Source organism: Schistocerca piceifrons, chromosome 3, assembly GCF_021461385.2.
Source record: "Schistocerca piceifrons isolate TAMUIC-IGC-003096 chromosome 3, iqSchPice1.1, whole genome shotgun sequence".
Lineage (NCBI taxonomy): Eukaryota > Metazoa > Arthropoda > Insecta > Orthoptera > Acrididae > Schistocerca > Schistocerca piceifrons.
This window is the reverse complement of record NC_060140.1, coordinates 417346387-417366266: the sequence shown is the minus strand read 5'-3', so window position 1 is coordinate 417366266 and position 19880 is coordinate 417346387.

Sequence of the window (19880 nt, the reverse complement as noted above, 5' to 3'; positions counted from 1 at the left end):
ACTGTATGGTATGGAAGCATGAATGAAAAGCAGGATTAAACGCACCATTTCTACCATTCTTACACAGCTTTAAACGGTTTACAGCAACACCCTTATCAGTTCAACAGTACTGAGCCATGTTTGTGACAGTAAATAAGAAAATTGTTATAGTATGCTTTTCTCACGTCTATAGCTAAGCAGAGGCTGTCAGTACATGCAAAACATCTGATACATAATGCTAACCCGCGTCTCATGAAACGAGCCCTCTGAGACCACTCAGAAAAACGTAACAAGGGACACAGAATATAGCCTCTTCTACCAATGTTGTAATAGCTTTGCGTGTGAAACAGTCAGCAGCCAAAATAACCGTTGGCGATCGGAGAAAAACCAAAGAAGTCTTAGTATTGAATTGACTGAAACGTTGTTCGACACTGTAGCCGTAACTGCCAAATGTAGATGTTGGCGTGCGGTGGAGGAATGTAGAACATGGATGGAAACTGTCAGGATGCGCCGTATTAAAACTCAGCCATGATCGTCGAGTGCTTTATTATTCCCAGCTACAGTGCCGTGTTCCCCTCTGTCTAGGTCACAGGGTCCTGCAATGCCGAGGACGCCACTTTGCTGTCTGCAAAACAGCTTAGCATGCAAGGGCTAGCTCGGCGACCCATGCAACATACTACGACGTGCCGGCCGTGTACAGCCACGGAGTTTTGATGACGTCAGAATGCGCCAGCAGCCGACTCAGTAGCCTTCGTCCCCTTGCGGTAGAGATCACGGTGACAACAAGCGCCTGCGATCCGAGAGCCAAATCTGCATCCCTCGCCTAAGGATGCCTCCGGCGTGTGTTGGGAGCGAACGAGACTGGCCGAAGTAGAAAGCTGTCGAGTGGCCTGCCGCTGGCTGGCTACGGACCCCACATTGGCCTCAGGGGTCGAACCAGCGACCCGCTGTGGACTAGAACGATGGCGCCGCGTCTGCTGCTGTGTGTAGCGGGTGGTGTGACACGCCCCGCCGTCCAGGAGAGCTGCCACACTTGAATACCCCTCGTTAGAAGACAGTCACCTATTTATAAGTGGCTTTGCGCCATTGTTTTGTTAATGAGCCGTTCCGAGTCACGTACTCATAACATCTAGGTTGCACCAGTGAGCCCATTCTGCCTGTAACTTGCGCCATGTAAACTGCTGCGTTTACTCTTTTCAGCCGTTCGATGACCCTGTGGCCTCCATTCCACTTCGCAACCGATAGTCGAGTAACTTCTGTCAACAGGCCCGTGCCTGGATGTACGTTGTGCGCTCAGAAATATTGCACTGAATCTAATTTTCTTATCTTAAACGGATGTGCCGCTACAAGATATATATATTACTTCGCTAAAAAAAGACTTGTAGATTTCATCAACGGAATTCGAAGGGAAGATCAGCATTTTCAAAGAATTGTCTATGATCGTAAGAAATAAAATAAAGTGAACCTTTCAATGTCAGATAGCACTGAGTATACGTGGAATATATGAGGGCATATTGAAAAGTAGTACCTCCGAATTTTTCATGTTAAAACTCTTAAGGATCTTAAAATAAAACTAACGTTGTCAACAGTCTACACCTTTGGTCTTCATGTCCTAAGAAGAAGAAAGCATTTGGTACACCAATATGTACGTGGGATACAAATGAAGTTTTAAATATCACCTTTAAATATCACCTCACCAAAGAAAGTTGCGTAATTCTTTTCTTTTGGCATGTCCATAACTGCAGTAATGGTACACATGGAAAGTCTTACACTGCAGTACCGTAAGGTGGCGTTAAAGGTGACAGACCAAAACGTTCAAACCATTTATAAAGTTCAGTATTTTGCGGTAGTTCGGTTTCTGCATTTGAAGTGAAATAACGCTGCAACAATCAATGCTGAGTTGGTAGCAATTTACAGCTGCAAACCATCAGAGATGGGACAACATAGAAGTCTTCAGTGAAGTCAAATAAATCTCAGAGAAGAAGAACGTGTAAATGACAGAGACTCGCAAGATAAGTGAAGCACTTGGTGCTATAAAATAGGCGTATTGTGATGGAGGTGACTACGGAAGAAGTGAACATCAGGCATGGATTAGTTTCGAATTCTTGCACAACGTATTGAACACTACAAATTTCCCCATCCGCTGAATTCTGCCGTTGCTCACACTCAGCCCGGAAGTTGTACAAACAAATATACTAAAAAGGAAGGTAACAGTGAAGAAACATTGGGTAACAGTAGAAAGACTTCAATCGATCGGTGAAATAACAAAGTACAGAAATGATCAGAAATGATAGTAACTCAACAATTTTAGTTACTTAGGAATGAAACACATAGGAAGTACAGGTAAGCCAAAGAAAAATGTGAAGATGTCGAAAAAGAAACTGACTAATTCACCATAAAAAGGTCAAAACAGCTTTTGGTGAATTTGAAGCATAGGCACCAGCATTAGGAACGCAATAAGAAAACCACTTTAATAGCGAAGGAGAGCAGATAGGTGGAAGCAGTACACTGAGAGCTTCTACAAAGTTGGGTGGGGGAGGGGGGCGGCTTGTCTGATGTCATATGTAACGGAAACAAAATGTTCGTCGAGATATAGGGAGTCAGAGTTCAATAGAGCTTTGGAAGACTTGAGATCAAATAAGCCGAAAGGGATATATAACAGCCCTTCGAAATTTCTAAAATCATTCGGAGAATATGGCAAAAAAAAAGCCGAGTATCTAAGTTGGTGTGTAGAATTTATGAGACTGGAGGCATACCATCAGATTTTCCAATAAATATCATCAACATAATACTGTAAATGGCAAGAGCAGATAAACGAGAGAATTCTCGCACAGTCAGCAAGTTTCTGACAAGAATATTGTAGAGAAGAAAGGAAATGATGATGGAGGATCTATGAGATACCAATAAGTTTCGATTTTGAAACGATAAAGGTACCAGAGAGGCAGTTCTGACGTTGTGTTTGAGAAGGGAAGGAAGACTTAAGGAACATTAAGATACGTTCATAGGATTTGTCTACTTCGAAAAGGCGTTCGACAATGGTAATTGATCAAGATGATCAAAATTGTGAGAATAATGGGAATAAGCTATAGGGATAGATGAGTAGTATACAGTAACTACAAGAACCAAGAAGCAACAGTACGAATGGAAGTTCAAGACGAAATTCTCGATTCAGTTCTTTGCCGCAGTGTTTTAATGTACACGTCTAAGAAACAATAACAGAAATAAAAAGTAAGGTTCGAAAGTAGGAATGAAATTCGGGCTGAAAGAATGTCAGTGACGAGATTCGCATACAACGTTGCTATCCTCTATAAAATAGAATCGAAGTGTTTGAGATATGGTGCTATTGAAGGAATTCGAAAATTAGGTCGATTAACAAGAATGAGGACAACTTCCATTGTACTAAAGAGCGCTGTAGAGGATAAAAACTGGAGGAAAAGACTGAAATAGTATCCAGAAGATAATACACGATGTACGGTGCAAATGTTCCCCTTAGATGAAGAGAATGGCATAAGATATGAATTAGTGGCTGTTGCCTCGAAAAAAATAGCGTTGTACAAAAAAACTATTTTCCTGATGGGCAATCTATTGCAGAAGCAAATAACCAAATTTTCCAGACGAAGTTGCAGAAGGTCATCAAGATGAAGCGCCAAGGTATTGTTTTTGCTGCACGGCAACGCTATAGCTCAATCTGTATAAGAACATCACACACGCTGATCGTTTGGGCTATCAAATTTTGCCTCACTTTCCCTATTCTCTTGATACGGGACACAGCGACCTCTTCCTCTTTTCTCGGCTGAATAAGCCGTTGCGGGCCAGGCGTTTCTAAAACCATGACGAAGTGATTTTCGTCGTGGAACGATTCCTCAACAGCCAAAATGCAGACTTCTATAACTAAGATCTCAGTCACGTCACAAATCGTTGGAGAAAATCAGTCTCCTTGAAAGTGAAAGATCCTCTCGCGGTATGAAATCTCCATTAAAGTTTCTCAGTTTCACCGCGAGTCCATAGAAAGTGGTGTAGGGGACATATTTTGTATGTGCTGTTTGAGGCTTTCCCGGCGCTGCATCTGCTTGATGGGTTTCCGGGACTTACGCCGGATAATATTGTAGAAGCCGCGACCCGTTTCTCCAGCAGAGGACTCTGGTATTCGACGCTGTCTACGATTGGTCTTCGATGACGTTATGCCCCGCTGGCGCCTGCGCTGTTCTAGAAAGCCAGCATTTAAATTGGCGCACTTCTCAGCGACGCGACAGTAGCACCTGAACATGGCGGGCAGTTGTCTCGCTGAAATATTGTGCGGCTTCTACAATATTATCCGGCGTAAGTCCCGGGAACCTATCAAGCATATTGTGTATGTTGTCATGGTTTCCTACCTGAGACTGCAGCCATTAAGCTAACCCTTTTCTGGATTGTCTTAATGAATCAGCGGTTATGATTTCCTCCCAGTTGTTTTCTTTTAAACTCTCGTTGTTTTATCCCCCAAAGCAGTTCTTGTAGTGCACTGCATTCTTTAGAAGATGCAAGACGGCGACCTGTGATTATCAATGGAGGTCTGGATAACTAACGAACTTGAAATAAGTACCAGGATGCCATTAAGATGGATTTATTAGGGAATGCCGTAAAACAGAATTAAATAGTCTAACAATTCATCTAGAGAAGTTAATGGAATTCGAGAGCACGGTAAAGACGATTATCACATAAGAAGAGGCTCTGAGTACGTCCTGTCGCCGACTGAGTAGAATGGCGTGCATCCGAAATCTCTCCCATACTCTGTAAAACTTCGTGGCTATTCGTACATCCTCGTTAATTTTACAGTATTCATTCGTCTTCTCATTTAATTGGTTCACTGCAAAGGGGTATTGTCATATTAATACTCTCATGGCATATAGTCCTCCTAGTATTCGCTATGCTAAAAGTGGACTTTGGTAACTAATATGTTCTAAAGGAAAGTATAAGTTTCTTGCTGGAAGGCCTGTAGGTCCCTTACTTGTCGACTGTCAAACAAGATCTTTTCTCATGGGTCACGTGCCTCTTATTACTCCAATAGCTAGCTCACTACTGGGTTCCATTCATCACCAAAGCCTAAATCAGAAACAGCTTCATACTTGGTGGTATAGCAATCTGCAGAGCTGTTTAAGGCCGAAAATTACTTCTGCTAGCTGGAGAGTCACTGTAAAACCTAAATATAGGAAATAAAATACTGTCCAAAACAAGAGGAACGTCACAAAGGCCGAATAAGAACTAATAGCTCATGGACGCCGCTTCGTCTTCTGGGTGAGAATTAATACTTTATGACTGAGTTTCATAACTAGTATTAGAAGGATATCCTCAGAAAATGTTGTCCTCGCAGACCAGAGATAAAATAGGTTACTATGATTTCAGTAAACTGTAGGAGCATCCAAGGAAAGGCCCCAGAATTCGTATCGCTTAGTGAAGATTGTGAAGCGATGATAGTATAAGCGACAGACAGTAGATTTGAAACGGATGTTAATGATAACGAAATCCTATGTTCGGATTGGAATATTTATCGTAAGGATAGTTTATTAGCCAATGGTGGCAGCGTTTTTATTACAGTAAGGAATCGAGCGAGGTTTTCACGTATTCAGATCACGAATTAATCTGGGTGAAGTATTAAAGATCGGTCAGAAATGGTAATCAGGTGCTTTTATAGACCACCTGGGTCAGGAGTTCTAGTGGTAGAGCGCTTCAGACAGAACTTGCAGAATATCGTTATTAATTTTCCTGTCCAGGTCGTTACAATAGGGGGTGACTTTAACTTGCCAGGTGTAGATTTGGAATATCATGCTATCAAAACTGCTACCAGAGGCAGAGGTTCGTGTGACATTTTTCTGGATTTCTGGTCCGAAAATTATTTTGATCAGATAGTTAGAAAACCAACTCGTGAGGGTAACGTTTTAGACCTCTTGGCAACAAACAGAAATGAACTTATCGAATCAGTAAACGTAGCAGAAGGTATCAGTGTTATAAGGCTGTGATAACATCTATGACAACGGGTCTTACAAAGAATGTTAAGAAAAGTAAGAAAATATTTTTGCTTCGCAAGAGTGACAGGATACAAATTTCAGAGAATCTGAGCAGTCAGCATGAAACATTCGGTGATAAGGATGACAATGTGGAGAACAAATCGAAAAAAATTCAAAGGCATCGTAGAATATGCCCTAGACAAGGACGTTCCGAGTAAGTTCGTATGGGATGAGAAACACTCACCGTGGTTTAACAGCTGTGTTATAAAAGTTCAACTGCCACGTAAACAAAGAGAGCTTCATTTCAAGAGAAGTAAAACCTAGCTGACAAACAAAAGCTGAACGATGCGAAAATGAGCATAAAGAGAGCAATGATAGAAGTGTTCAACGACTTTTAAATTAAAACTTTGTCAACCAAACTGAATAAAAAATCAGTAAGTGGGTTAAAATCATCTATTCATTCACTAAGTGTCTATACTGGCACCCAAACGGAAGATAACAGAGACAAGCCAAAATACTGGTTTCGGTCTTCCGAAACTGTTTCATTGCGGAAGATCGGAACATGGTCTCTACTTTCAATCGTCGTACGAATGTCGAAATGGCAGCTATTGACATAACCGATCGCGAAATAGACAAACAACTACAATGGCTTAGTAATGGAAAGGCATCAGGACCAGATGAGACACCTGTAAGATTCTAAAAAGATAACACGAAAAAACTTGCTCCCCTTCTAGCAGTAATTTATCGCAGGAGCAACGATAGGTACCAAGCGGCTAGAAGAAATCGCAGGTCATTATCATTTTAAGAAGGGCCGTAGCGCAGATGCACACATTTACAGACCCATATCGTTGACGTCAATCTGTTGTACAAGTATGGAACATACGCTACGCTCAAGAATTATGACGTTTTTGCAGAATGAAAATCTTTTCTATAAAAATTTACATGGTTTTCGCGAACAGTGATCCTGCGAAACTCAGCTCACTCTGTTCCTCCATGAGATCCACAGCGTCGTAGACAACGACACTCAGGTTGATGCCGTGGTCCTCGACTTCAGGAATGCATATGACACATATGACACCATCCCGCTCAGCCGTTTAGTGAAAAAATACGAACTTATCGAGTATTGGAGAAGATTTGCGGCTTCGGTGCAGACAGAATTCAACAAGTCGCTCTTAACAGAAAAAGATAATTTCCGGAGTACCGCGAGGAAGTGTGATATTACCGTTACTCTTTACAATATATAAAAACGATCTAGCAGAAAGCGTCGGATGCTCTTTAAGGCTATTCGCATATGATGCTGTTGTCTATAACGAAGCAGCAGCGCTAGAAGGGAGTAGCGATTTGCAGAATGACTTCAGAGAATTGATGAATGGTGCAGGTCCGGGCAGTTTGAGTGTAAATAAATGTAATATATTGTGCATTCCAGTACTGTGCAGCTACACTATTGACGACAAACCGCTGGAAATAGTGTCTACCGTAAAATATCTAGGAGTAACTATACAGAACGACTTTATGTGAAATGACCACGTAGAGCAAATAGCGGGAACAGGAGCAGACGCAGACTCATAGAAAGAATCCTAAGGAAATGTAACTGATCCATCAAGGAAGTGGCTTATAAAATTCTTGAGTATTGTTCATCTATCTGAGAGCCCTACTGATAGAGGAGATAGCAGATCCATCGAAGAGAGGCGCGTTTCGTCAGGGCATCGTTTAGCCGGCGCGAGAGCGATAGGGATATGCTCAACAAATACCATTGGCAGACGTTACGAGAGAGGCGTTGTGCATCAGGGAGTGATTTACTATTGCCATTTGGAGAGATCACTTTTTCAACACATACGTCTTGTGCACTGACCACGATGAGAAAATTCGAGGAATTAGAGGAAGTACAAAGGCTTACCGATAACATTCTTCCCACGCGCAATTCTCGAGTGGAACAGAGTTGGAGGATTCTTCCGGGTTATATGGCCGTGGTCCATGGAATTCTTCTATGTCGGCAGAACTCAGCAGGACCAGCCATACCTCTGAGGACGTCCAACGTAGTATTGGACGAAACGTTATGAATAGAAGAATTCCTAGGTCCACGGCCATATAACCCGGAAGAATTATCAACAACAGTACCATCCGGGCGTGAAAGCCTTCATTGTATGATTAGAGTTGGAGGACTCAGTGCTACAAAAGTATCCTCCACCACACACCATTAGGTGGCTTACAGAGTATGATGTAGATGTAGAGGTGTGGATCAAAAGTGAAGAGACTGGAAGAAGTGCGGAGGGAAGTGGAGGATCGCATCAAAAGAATACTCTGCTTGTCACTAAAACAATGAAAAAAATGTGAATATTTCCAGTGTGGCTTCTCTTTCCAGTTAACGTACAATCAATGGCCTCGCGTCTAATGCAACAAGAATTCGGTCCCCGATGACCTTCCGTTTCCATTTGTGGAGGGCCTGCAGAGTGTACGCGGGGTGGCAAGCTTCGTAGAACTTGCGGAGAGCACCACTTGCACGTGGTGGCAACATCTTGCAGTGGCGGCGCGTGCGCTATGATCGATACTCGCAATTAGCCGGAGGGGCAGCCTAAATGGCTAATGAACGAGCGTTCTGGGGCCGGGGCCGGGCGCGCCAGCGAGCAAGACAAATGCGCCGGTTCGATCCCCAGCGGCCGCGCCGAGCGCCGAGCGGGGCCCGCGCCCCGAAAAACCACCGGCCGGCCATCCGTCAGCCCGCAGGCCACGCCCCGACCCGCCTGCGGCCCGCAGGGGGCGCTGCCCGCCGCGGATCCTGCGCTCTCTGGGCTGCTGGCTGACAGCTGCTGTGGCTCTACCAGGAAGGGAGAAGGAGCCTGCCACTTCCTGCAGACGAGTAGCCTGCAGGACCAAGGCAAACAAACATCCGGCACATAGTGTAGCATTTAAAGATCAAAGTTTCTGGTCTGCATGACGGCGTACGTTGTGTGGCTAGGGTAAGTAATAAACCAGTATATCTTACTCTTTACTTACTCCACGAGGACGGTAACTGCAGCGGGTGACATCACGTTAACCCACACCACTCGATTTTTTTTCCCCACCTTTTACTGCCACTGCGCTCACAATAATTGCACTGAAAATGAATTCTACTCTATATAATGAAATTATGCCAAGGCTAACTAAACTGAAGCGCCAAAGAAACTGGTACAGGCATGCGTTTTCAAATACAGAGATTATAAGAAGGCAGAATACGATGCTCCGGTCGGCAACGTCTATGTAAGAAAACAAGTGTCTGGCGCAGTTGTTAGATCGGTTACTGCTGCCACAATGGCAAGTTATCAAGATTTAAGTGAGTTTGAACGTGGTGTTATAGTCGGTGAACGAGCGGTGAGGCATAGCATCACCGAGGTTGCGATGAAGTGGGGATTTTCCCGTACGGCCATTTCACGAGTGTTCCGTGAATATCAGGAATCCGGCAAAACATCAAATCTCCTACATCGCTGCGGCCGGAAAAAGATCGCGCAAGAACGGGACCAACGACAACTGAAGAGATTCGTTCAACGTGACAGAAGTGCAACCCTTCAGCAAATTGCTGCAATTTCAATGCTGGGCCATCAACAAGTGTCAACGTCCGAATCATTCAACGAAACATCATCGATATGGGCTTTCAAATTCGAAGGTCCACTCGAGTACCCTTGATGATAGCATGGCACAAACCTTTACGCCTCACCTGGGCCTTTCAACACCGATATTGGGCTGTTGATCACTGGAAAAATGTCGCCTGGTCGGACGAGTCTAGTTTAAAATTGTATCGAGTGAATGTTCGTGTACGGGTATGGAGACAACCTCATGAATCCGTGGACCCTGTATGTCAACAGGTGGAGGCTGTGTGATGGTGTGGGTCGTGTGCAGTTGGAGTGATATGGGACCTGTGATACGTTTATATACGACTCTGACAGGTGACACCTACTAAAGCATCCTGTCTGATCACCTACACCCCTTTATGTCCATAGAGTGGCTCCAGGAACACTCTTCTGAGTTTAAACACTTCCGCTGGCCACCAAATTCCCTAGTCATGAACATTATTGAGCATATCTGGGAATCATTGTAACGTGCTGTTCAGAAGAGATCTCTACCCCCTCGTACTCTTACGGATTTATGGACAGCCGTGCAAGATTCATGCTGTCAGTTCCCTCCAGAGCTAACTCAGACATTAGTCGAGTCCGTGCCACGTCGTGTTGCGGCACTTCTGTGTGCTCGTGGGAGTCCTACACGATATTAGGAAGGTATACCAGTTCTTTGCCTCTTCAATATATAAACAATAAAATAAATTACACATACATTTTAACTCTGAAAAATGTCATGTTTTGCCTTTCATTTCATGTACTTAATCACTTTAGCCTTGTATTTCTTGATGGAGTGGTACTTTCCGAAGCATTCTCCGGGTTGGAGTCTTGACATCTTGGAACGCTGCGCCGGCCTTGTGGCCGAGCGGTTCTAGGCGCTTCAGTGTGGAAGCGCGCAGCCACTACGGTCGCAGGTTCGAATCCTGCCCTGGGCATAGATGTGTGTGATGTCCTTAGGTTAGTTAGGTTTAATTAGTTCTAAGTTCTAGGCGACTGATGACTTCAGAAGTTAAGTCGCATAGTGCTCACAGCCATTTTTTGGAACGCTGCAAATAGTAGTTAATGAAGTACTGCTGCATTGAGAGTCTCTTCTCGTCATGGAAAGTAGATCGTCTTCCCATCCTTCTTCCGTTTCTGTTCCATACATTTACAACAGAGGTTTCAGTAGTGCCACTCTGTATCTCTTGTGGCTCAACTTAGGCTTCGATATTGTGCAGAACGAATCTTTTGACTACTGCTACCTCCAAAAAACGGAAAAAACGTCTTATACTATCAATTATGTGATTTCCTGATGAAGCTGTAGGATGCACGAAACTGATCGGATACATCCACTCCACCTATCGTTTTACTGTCGCCACAGATGACTTTGGGCTTTGGTAATTACTCCAAACAACAACGGTTCACATGCGAAAAATGCGTTTCCTTATAGTTATATCGCTTGCTGATAGACATCAGAAGACTTCAGCACAATAAATACGGCAGTGAGAGCCCCTAAATATGAGTTACAGCGAATTGAAGCTTGTGGCGGGTGACGCCCGACATGCGAGTCTACTGCGATATTCAAGCGGTCTAGTGCGAAGGGTTAACAGAGTGTAACACCACTTGTAGACTCGGTAAGAGCCATTTAGAGCTGCAGCCACTCATTGATGATTAGATCCCTCAGAGTAACCAAGTTGAGGGGATATTGATAGTTACATGTCACCCGCTGATCAAAACATTCAAAGATCAGGTCGTTTAGTGGGACAGCCTGTGTGTAACAGAGTGCGTGAGTGTTCGTCAAAGCCGGCCGCGGTGGTCTAGCGGTTCTAGGCGCGCAGTCCGGAACAGCGCGACTGCTACGGTCGCAGGTTCGAATCCTGCCTCGGGCATGGATGTGCGTGATATCCTTAGGTTAGTTAGGTTTAAGTAGTTCTAAGTTCTAGGGGACTGATGACCACAGTAGTTAAGTCCCATAGTGCTCAGAGCCATTTTTTTTGTTCGTCAAACCAGGAACAAATACGTCCAGCACCTTCGAACATGGAAGACTGCTTACTCATCATGTAGTAGAAAGGGTAACGCCTGGCCACAGAGGACGTTGGGATAAACATTCAGGCTTATGTTCGCGCTAACTTAATTGGTGTCCTCATGTAATGCTATGGTAGATAGACGAAATACATCACAGAACAACCTGCAACCTGAACTACATCCCCTGCATTGCGTTTTAAACGTCTCAGTGGACCATATGTACGCGCGACACCTTGCATATTTGAAAAAATGGTAGCTTGTCGGACCATAATACACGCCTGCTGTCAGATATTCTCCAGTTACTGTGATACTGTGATGCTTGGCTCGCCGAAGAAATGCGGGTGAACAGCTTTTTGCAGTGGTCGTTATCGATATACCGGACTCCAAACATTTGTTCTACGGAGTTCCCTTCGGAATGTTTGCTTGGAAAGTGGTTGAGACGTGCCTGAATGAACTGCCAGCAACAATTGCCGTCGTGTTTCAAAACCGCTTGTCATTAACGCGTGACACTCGCCTCCAGTCTCGCTATTAGGATCTTTCTACGACCACTATTCTTAGCCCATGTTACATGGCTCCGTCTGGTACACCATTACTCGCAGACACGTTGGACAGTCATCTTTGACATGAAAATAACAGCAAATTAATTCACGGCGTGCTCATGCACACACTCAAACTCGATAGCTCCTGCCTGCCATTTTGTCATAGAAGCGACTGATACCTACGCAGCTCTACACCAACATTTACGTCGGTGGTGGTGGGTGACACCATTTGGTGCCAGTTCTATATCCCTCCAAAGTGACTGATGGAATCACCTTCAGCTGTTTTTTTACCGGTTTCGGTGCTACAATTCACCATCATCAGGCTCTATAAGCGTCAATGTGACAATACGAGGGCTGTTCGGAAAGTAAGGTCCGATAAGTGGCGAAATGAAAACCACAGTGAAAATCATTTTTTTTTATTCGCAACAGTTAGTCACACCTTCCAGCTACCTCTCTAAATAGTCGCCGTTCCGACTTAGACATTTGTCGTTGCGTTGTACAAGCTTTCCAGTACCCCCGTCACAGGAAGCAGCCGCCTGTGCTTTCCAACAGTTCTCTATGCTGGTCTGCCTTTCTTTGTTTGTGCCAAAATGTTGTCTTCGTAGCCAGCCGTTCATGTGAGCAGAGATGAACAACGGAGTGAGCCAATTGAGGGGTGTGTTGTGGGTGATAAAACAATTCCTATCTTCGTCTTCATTGCTCTTGAGCCCGCATCTCGTGGTCGTGCGGTAGCGTTCTCGCTTCCCACGCCCGGGTTCCCGGGTTCGATTCCCGGCGGGGTCAGGGATTTTCTCTGCCTCGTGATGGCTGGGTGTTGTGTGCTGTCCTTAGGTTAGTTAGGTTTAAGTAGTTCTAAGTTCTAGGGGACTGATGCCCATAGATGGTAAGTCCCATAGTGCTCAGAGCCATTTGAGCCATTTGAGCCAATGCTCTTGCAGAATGCGGCTGAAAATTATATTGAGGAAAGGAACGCATGACATTTATGTTATGTGGGCTGCATAGCTTCAGGTGAACTCTCTCACCAGAAATACTTGACGAGAGGCATTGTTGTTTTAGGCACTTCTACGTGATCACTTTGCGCTACGGAACTGAAAAGAGCGACGTGCAGTGATCGACTGGCACACTAAAGTCTCTGTCCAACACATATGTGCAAAGTTCCATCCGTGTTTCGCAGTTTCCATTTTGCGCCTAATCGGACCTTACTTTCCGAATACTCCTCTCAACATTAGTTACACAATAAACACAAAGATAATGTCACGGTAAATGCTATCGAATACTCTTTCCTTAATAAACTACAATACCTCACTAAATTTACATATTAGCGTGAGAGGAAGAGGTTGATACATAAATCGTAGTTTGTTGTGTCCAGTAATTAAATTAATAGTAAACCTCACACGGCTACAAAACAAGACTTGCTTAGCAGGATTAGCCAACCATTGACTAAATCAATCTCCGAGAGAAAGTCTTAACCGTAATTCTGAATTCAAATAGGTCACGGGGGGCTATTGCTCTGTGCGAGTAGCAAATCGTATACAGGATGTTCCAGAAGTGATGGTCAATAATCAGGGATAAGACAGGTACGATCATTCTAATCAGAATCATGAAGTTAACATGGGATCATTCCCCAGCTTGCTAGCTATCCTCCTCATCGCCGGAAATGCTTTCCAGGGGAAGTATACCCACTTGACAGAAGAGAGAAAAGATTTTTTTACACTATAGTTTTCTGTGATTGAAAGCTCACCTGAGAACACGCCAGGCACGCGGGAACATCCTGAATTCGATATTGTTTCAGGGGTATGGTGACAGCGAACATCAGTACCACTTCATCCTCAATGTGTGATCGCGGGACACGTCGTCGAGATGCCCCAGCACGGGAATGCGAAAGTGAGCTGAACACTATCACGCAATAGTCACTTCCAGCATGGGAGGAGAGTCACGTGCAGGAAGTGGAAATATACCTCGCCTGCGACGCGTTTTGGAAGGATGATGTCTCATAAAGTGGTCGCCTACACATTGAGGCTGAACCGTTGCTGATATTTCGCTGTCACCACACCACTAAAACAGCAGTATAGACAGAGCATCTCCACTTGCCTTGTGTGTTCTCAGCTGTACTTGCAACCATTGAAACGTATATTGTGAATCATCTTGCATGTCCTCCTTCAGATGGGAATACTTCCCTTGGATCGCATTTCGGGCCGTACGTCCACACGATCTTTCTTGCTCATTCTCTCAGCGATCGATTTCTGTAATTTTCTCCCGTTTATCAAAATCACCTTCTACACTATGTTATGTTATGTTATGTTAACCGGGGACCTAGAAACGAGGGAGAGGATCCGTCCCCGCCGCGGCCGCAGTGGTCCGCAACCCCACGACGATTACCGCAGTCCACTTCACCCGTCCGCCGCCCCACACCAAACCCAGCGGTTCGGCCCCCGGTGGACCCCCCAGGGAACGTCTCACACCAGACGAGTGTAACCCCTATGTTTGCGTGGTAGAGTAATGGTGGTGTACGCGTGGAGAACTTGTTTGCGCAGCAATCGCCGACATAGTGTAGCTGAGGTGGAATAAGGGTAACCAGCCCGCATTTGACGAGAAAGATGGAAAACCGCCTAAAAACCATCCACAGACTGGCCGGCTCACCAGACCTCGACACAAATCCGGGGACCGGCGCTCCTTCCCGCCCGGAAAGCCGTGCGTTAGACCGCACGGCCAACCGGGCGGGCACCTTCTACACTAACTTCTAGGTCTGTCTGATTATTTCCATTTACCATCCTTTCAACTTATAGCTTTTAGCAATGACATATCCTCTAGTATGCAACTAACGATTCTATCTCTTCCATTTATTACGGTTTTATCCATGATTTTATAGTAGGACTTCTTCGTCTCTGACTCCAGCTGTCCATCCGATCTTCAACAGTCTACAGAAATTTAGCGTTTCAAAGGATTCTGCGTGGTAGAGTAATGGTGGTGTACGCGTACGTGGAGAACTTGTTTGCGCAGCAATCGCCGACATAGTGTAGCTGAGGTGGAATAAGGGTAACCAGCCCGCATTTGACGAGAAAGATGGAAAACCGCCTAAAAACCATCCACAGACTGGCCGGCTCACCAGACCTCGACACAAATCCGGGGACCGGCGCTCCTTCCCGCCCGGAAAGCCGTGCGTTAGACCGCACGGCCAACCGGGCGGGCACCTTCTACACTAACTTCTAGGTCTGTCTGATTATTTCCATTTACCATCCTTTCAACTTATAGCTTTTAGCAATGACATATCCTCTAGTATGCAACTAACGATTCTATCTCTTCCATTTATTACGGTTTTATCCATGATTTTATAGTAGGACTTCTTCGTCTCTGACTCCAGCTGTCCATCCGATCTTCAACAGTCTACAGAAATTTAGCGTTTCAAAGGATTCTGTCCCTACTTTTGTCAGTCTTTCACATCCATATAAGGTCATGATCTAATCGTAACTTTTCATAAATCTTCTCTCCTGCCTTGATATTTTTGGGTATAGGAAACAGTTTCATTTTACAGAAACTCCTTTTACCTTTCGCAGTCCTTACTACCATGAATTTCTTGCATCTTCCTTCATTATCTAATCTAAAAAAAATCCCAGTGCTTACATTATTTATCTATTCTGCTTATGAGTATGCAAAATTCATCTATCTCTTAGTGTATCCTGTTCAGGTCTAACACTTTGCTGTCTTGGATGACCAGCTGCTGCGCACACCATTACATAACTTCTGTTCCTTTTATGTGTACATGAGAGCCATCAGGTGCTGCGCGCTCTATTTCCTTATAGCGTTTACGGTCACCACAGCTATGTTGTCAAAAATCCGAATCACACCGATTTTCTATGCGTGACAAAGAACTCCAACCCATAGATTGTCTTTAAATTTCTTCAATGCCTCCTCCACATAGAAACCAAGTATCAGTGGTGAGAATGAACAAACTCCTTGCACTTTTCCTGATTTTCGCCCCTTTTTTTCATTCTGCAAGAGCTGACTACTCCAGTCTGCCTGCTTCACTTAAACAAAGTGCTTTACTCTTCTGCCACTATATTTGAAAGCAAAGTCACTAAATTGCACTGTATGTTATCGTAATCCGTCTTCTTTAAGTGATGTGTTTGTAAAAAGAAATGTGTTTCTTCATTCATGTTGAAATGTGCGCCCATATAAGACTAAGTCTTTCATGGATACACTTTTTTTAGCTTCCTGGCCATTTCTGTGAAGAAATCTACCATTCTGCAATTCTTCTTACAGCTGTTCTATGAAAGTTTCCTATCTCTTATGTTAATGCATCCTCGTGTATCACATAGACGTTTAGAGGACGTGTTGAAGTCACTATAGCGTTCCATCCCAGTCCATATACAAAGACAGACAGTAAAACAAAATTGAAACTGCTGTTCCAATCACAGAATCGGTTTGCTTGTACAATTATGAGTTCATTGGTAGTAGGCACAGCGCTGCACAACTCTTTATTAAACAGACGAATTTATTTCGCTTGGTTATCCATCAAAACTAGTTTTCTCAACCTATCTTTAACCACAGATAGCATGGCCGAGGACAGGACTGTCAGATAGTGTGGACGGAGAAATTTGTGGGTTCACCTGACAGATAATTCATCAAGTTCTCAAAATGGGGTAGAACTGCTGGAGGTCCAGTGGCCATTGGTTACAAAACTCCATGACAGGGGGATGTTTGCGTGGTAGGATACCCGCCTCTTCGCTAGATAGACGCCTGGCGCCACCCTAGTAACGCCAACCTGTGCGCAGGCAGGCTGAACTGAATCTCCGCGGAAAGTCCAAGCGACCGTCGGCATTCCCGCCTCCGCTTATGTTGACACCAGAGACCTTTTGTTTCGTGGTGAAGCATACAGCATAAGAGGACCCGAAGTTATAAAATTACTGAGAGTTGCCCCATTCGCCTCAATTCGTTGCAGTGCTTGGTAGACGTAGTTAGTTGCAGTACTTGGTAGGGTCATTTCATGGCAGTACACTTTACGCTTCATATCGTGACTATCGGTCGCACGTTATATCCACCATTTTGCGCTTCATGTGTTGGTTTCCGCCGCCATAAAAGCAATCCCGCACCCTTATGCTCAGTTTCTATCGTTGTAGATCGCTCACAGCAAAGCCGACATTGTATAAATACTCTTCACTTAAAGCTTCCGGGCTGATAGGCCGTGGTCGATGAATGAAACTCTCCCCTGACGTTTCATCTCCGACAGCGGGAGACATCCTCCAAGGTAAAGCGGCCGCTAACTTCGGGAGGTTCAGTTGAGGGCAATTCTCGAACTGTTATTAACCTATCCGATAATTATTTGTCAGAAGTTGAAATTTCTGTACTGGCCAAAGGAGGCAATTTTGCTGTGACTCTCCAAAACGTACCCGCGGAGGATATTGTAGCAAATACTGAGTCAGGTATCTGTCAGCTTCCACAGCAGTTCGCTGATGTAATTAGGATGGAAACAGCTAGGATTTTACGTACATGTAAGCCACGAAGCAGTTATTTCTCACAGGCACAGAGGAAGGCGCTGATGAATATAAAAGCAGATAAAAACATTACCGCTCTTACTGCAGATAAGGGTAATGCACCGTCATATAGAAGAGTGAGGACTATTACTGGGAGATCAATGATATTTTGGTTCGCTCCAATTACAAAAATCTTCAGAAGGATCCGACTATGAAGATTTTAAAAATGACCCATCGACTGGTGAAAACGTCTTCATTCTCCTCCGACGAAGCTGCTTTGTAAAACAGAAACGTACTACCTAGACGTTACGGATTACCCTAAGAAACCTGAGGTTCCGTTGAAGCCAATTGTCAGCGCTATAGGTGGTCCCACTCACGAGTTGGCTGGACACCTTGCCTCATTGCTGCAACCTTATATCGGCAGGACAGACAGTCATATTAAAAATTCAGCTTATTTCGTTAACAAGTTAAAAGAAATGAGCGTGGGCCCGGATGATATCCTCATCAGTTTTGATACTGTGTCGTTACTTACCATGATTCCGGTAAACGAAGCCATCTCATGCATAGCGGATATTTTTCTTACCGATATTATGGCATTATTCTGAAGCTGCTGCACCACAACCTACTTTCAATACAATAGTGACTTTTATGATGAGATTCACGGTGTAGCTACGGGCAGTCCTCTTAGTCCTGCTATGGCTAACTTGTTTATGGAGACGTTTGAACAACGGGCGTTGCAGACTGCAAGTAAGAGACCAGCCATATGGTATCGCTATGTCGATGACATATTCGTGGTATGGACACACGGAGAAGAGGAGTTGGCTACCTTTCTAATATGTCTAATCAGTATTAATCCGAAAATCCTATTTACTATGGAGACGGAGAGTAAAGGGCAATTGAATCTTCTGGATGTGTCTGTGATTAAACGACGGGACGGAACTTTGGGCCATAAGGTGTATATAAAGGCCACATACACTGATCGTTATTTTCATAAAGCTTCAAACCACCATTATAGATAAAAAAAGAGGTGTAATAAGAACCTTGGTAGACAGGTTGTACAAAATTTCTGAACCTGTTTATTTAAAAGATGAGATTCAACATGTACGGTCGACTTTCGTGAAGAATGGCTATTCTAGTAAGGAGATAGATCGAGCACTTCGCTCGAGGCAGAGAATCAGGAGAGGAGCAACGACGAACAACAGCCGCCCAAGGGGTAAGGTTTTTCTTCCGTTCATTGACAAGGTCACAGATCGCATTGGGAAAGTTTTAAGCAAGTATGGGATGGATACCATTTTCAGACCACCAGGAAAATAAAAGAATATTTAAGATCTGCAAAAGATGCACGACATCTTTTGGGTACACCAGGGGTATACAAAATTCCTTGTAGTTGTCGACAGGTTTATATCGGTACCACAAAGAGAAGTGCGAACACTCGTCTGGTTGAACATAAGAGGAATTGCCGCCTGGGTCACACGGATAAATCGGCCGTAGCAGAACATGTTTACCAGGAAGGTAATCATGAAACAAAATTCAGCAAGACAAGCGTCATATCTGAAATCTCGCATTATTATGCGCGCGTGTATAGAAAGGCTATCGAGATTGATAAACTCCGTAACAATTTTAACAGGAAAGATGATGGTGTTAAACTAGATAAAATTTGATTGTCATCGTTGCACCGGTAACGTGACGATCGATTACTTTCAATAGAGAATGTTGGCATTACCAGAGAAAGTCTCGTAACCGACGCCACGAGATGGGCAGTGGCGCCCTCTGCACTGCCTTTATAATCAGCGGTTCTTCGAGTTCTCTTCGCAGTTCGTCACTTTACCTCGGAGGATGTCTGCCGCAGTCAGAGATGAAACGTCGGGGGAGAGTTTTATACATCTACCACGGCCTATAAGCTCGGAAGTTTTAAGTGAAGACAATACCTGCCGTGAAATCCTGCAGTGTATGATTTATCAACGTTAATTCGGCAGTCTTTCTCGTGCTGCCCATGTCCGTGAACTCGCAGTGTGTTTCCACTCATGACTCTTTACCGTAACTCGATTCCTGGAGTTCGTGTGTGTTAAGCAGCATCAAAACTCTCTACGGACTGGAATAGTTATAATTATCGTTGTTCGTATTTTACGTCTTTCCATGTACTTTGGCTTCGCCCAAAGCAAGGCTGCTAATCGCATGTGTAGTCTCCAATTGTGGATTGGCTAGTTACCATCTGTTTGTATGGAGGCAGCCTCTTATTTCAATGTGTTTACGGGAACATATCTGCTTTTGTTTTAGATGTCTGTTCTTGTCTATAGTTTTCTCCTGTTCTCTTCA